This window comes from Cebus imitator, unplaced genomic scaffold, assembly GCF_001604975.1.
Source record: "Cebus imitator isolate Cc_AM_T3 unplaced genomic scaffold, Cebus_imitator-1.0 Scaffold130, whole genome shotgun sequence".
NCBI lineage: Eukaryota > Metazoa > Chordata > Mammalia > Primates > Cebidae > Cebus > Cebus imitator.
In genome coordinates this window covers 1,624,119-1,627,197 of record NW_016107445.1, presented here as the reverse complement: position 1 = coordinate 1,627,197, position 3,079 = coordinate 1,624,119, and positions in this window count along the sequence as shown.

The following is a 3,079-nucleotide window of genomic DNA, read 5'->3' as shown; positions in this document are numbered from 1 at the left end:
GCGCAGTGGCTTATGCCTGTAATCCCAGCACTTTGAGAGGCCAACCAGGTAGATCACCTGGGGTCAAGAGGTTGAGACCAACCTGACCAACATGGAGAAACCCCGCCTCTACTAAAAATACAAAAATTCACCGGATGTGGTGGCACATGCCTGTAATCCCACCTACTTGAGAGACTGAGGCAAGAAAATCACTTGAACCTCGGAGGTGGAGGTTGTGGTGAGCTGAGATCATGCCATTGCACTCCAGCCTGGGCAACAAGATAGAGACTTGGTCTAGAAAAAAAAAAATAGAAAGGGTCAGAGAGTGAATGCTGACAGTATTGGCTGCAACTACTCAGCTCTGCCGCTGTTGCACAAAAGTAGCCATAGAAAATACATAAAAAATGACCATGGCTACATTCCAATCACAGACTAGAACAGAATAGAATAGAATAAGAAAATAGAATAGAATTTATAGCAATATGTATCAAGCAGGATTTGACCTGAAAATTATATTTTGCCAACTATAGCTTTTCAGGCCGAAAACTCTGACATTATGAAATACACTATTGGGTTTCAGAGGTACTAATTATGGGACATAATTATTTTAAATATTCTAAAGAAAATTAAATGAATTTGGTTTAAAATACATGTTTATATTTCTCATACAAAACATTCATTTCTTGATAAACTTAATACCAGTGTACACAAGAAACCTTCAGAGAGTTAAGATCTGGCAGTACCTTTTTCTTTAATCTTTTTTTCCTCTTTTGGAAGTATCACTTACTAAAAATATCCAAAAAGCATACTTACACACATCCACAGACCCACATCCACATATATGCTTACAAATGTCAACTAACTCATAGTAATTAACCGTGTAGTACCTGTAGTTAAAAGCCTGGCTTAGGGATCAAACAGGCCAGCCGTTATCTTTTAGCATGCGTCTTCCCTCCCTATAACATCTGTTTATTCATCTGCTAAATGGATAAACTTATCTCAGTAGATTATTATGAGAATTAAAGAAGACAGTATATTAACATTGTGAAAAAGAAACAAAGATTAAATATTCATGTAGCGTGTTGAGCAATCTTTCTTTCTAGTTGTCATTGGCAACTGCTTGTCATCATCTAATAATGTCAAGATTGTAGTGTATTGGCCGGGTGCGGTGGCTCACGCCTGTAATCCCAGCACTTTGGGAGGCCGAGGCGGGTGGATCACGAGGTCAAGAGATCGAGACCATCCTGGTCAACACGGTGAAACCCCGTCTCTACTAAAAATACAAAAAATTAGCTGGGCATGGTGGTGCATGCCTGTAATCCCAGCTACTCAGGAGGCTGAGGCAGGAGAATTGCCTGAACCCGGGAGGCGGAGGTTGTGGTGAGCCGAGATCGCGCCATTGCACTCCAGCCTGGGTAACAAGAGCGAAACTCCGACTCCAAAAAAAAAAAAAAAAAAAAGATTGTAGTGTATCAAGTACTTCATTATAACACTTAGGTACAATAAGCAGATAACTGATCAACACTTTTTTGGTAAAAATATTTTTTCTGACCAATTCTTGTCTTAAAAAAATAAATTCATGATTATTTTTAGGATGAAACAGGGTTCTCCTTTAAATGCTGTCCTTCTAAGACACTCCGTTAACTCACAGTTGGCAATAGATTTTCTCTGCTGAAAACTAAACTAAAATTTAGCTTTTTTTTTCATTTTAAAACGACTTTCATGGAAAAAGGCAATATTTTAAAAATCTCATCAGAAGTCCCACTTCCACTAGTGATAAAGTAAGATCAAACCAGACTGAATTCTCCATAGAAAATAACTATAAACCAGGCCAGGCACGGTGGCTCACGCCTGTAATCCCAGCACTTTGGGAGGCTGAGTCTGGCAGATCACAAGGGGAGACCAGCCTGGCCAACATAATGAAACCCCGTTAAATACAAAAGAATTAGCCGGGTGTGGCAGTGCATGCCTGTAATCCCAGCTGCTACTTGGGAAGCTGAAGCAGGAGAATCACTTGAACCCGGGAGGTGGAGGTTGCAGAGCCAAGATGGTGCCATGGCACACCAGCCTGAGTGACAGTGTGAGACTCTGTCAAAGAAAGGAAGGAAAGAAGGAAAGAAAGAGGGAGGGAGGGAGGCAAAGAAGAAAGAGAAACAAAAGGAAAGAAAGAAAGAAAGAAAGAAAGAAAGAAAGAGAGAGAAAGAAAGAAAGAAAGAAGAAAGAAAGAAAAGAAAAGAAAAAGGGAGGGAGGAAGGAAGGAAGGAAGGAAAGGAAAGGAAAGGAAAGGAAAGGAAAAAGAAAGAAAGAAAGAGAAAGAAAGAAAGAAAGGGGAAAGGAAGGAAGGAAGGAAAAGAAAGCAAGAAGGAAAGAGAAAGAAAGAAAGAAAGAAAAAAAGAAAGAGAGAAAAGAACCATAAACGCTGAACCTAAAACAAATAGCAGTAACCAAATCACTGGAGAGTAAGCAGAAAAGAGACTCTATGGGAGCATACTTGTTTGGAAGAGGGGAGTTCTACAAAGTGAGTTCTCACTTTTTGGAACTTTCAGCCTGAGACCAAGTGCAGATGATGCCAGAAGCAGAGGGGCCTAGAAAAGCTTGGTGGAAAATGGCCTGGGGAACCAGAAAACTGAAGTTCAGGAAATGGTTGCCAGCTAAGAGAGTAGGTGAATGTTGGAAGGAAAGAGTCAGAAAGGGAGTATCCAAATCCTGTCTGCTGGTATCTTTCACTGGCCCCTTAACCACACATGTATGGAACAGATACAAAGCATCTCTGCCAGAAGTAATGGATCTGAAAGTGAGGCTGGGCATGATGGCTCACACCTGTAATCCCAGCAATTTTGGGAGGCTGAGGTGAGTGGATCGCTTGAGCCCAGGAGTTAAGAGAAGCCTGGGCAACTTAGTGACACCCTGCTTTTACAAAAGTGCAAAAATTAGTTGGGCATGGTGGCACGTACCTGTGGTCCCCACCACTTGGGAGGCTGAGGTGGGAGGATTGCTTGAGCCCAGGAGTTTGAGCCTGCAGTGAGCTGAGATCATGCCGCTGCACTCTGGCGTGGGTGACACAGCGAGTCCCTGTCTAAAAAAAGAAAGGGGGCCGGGC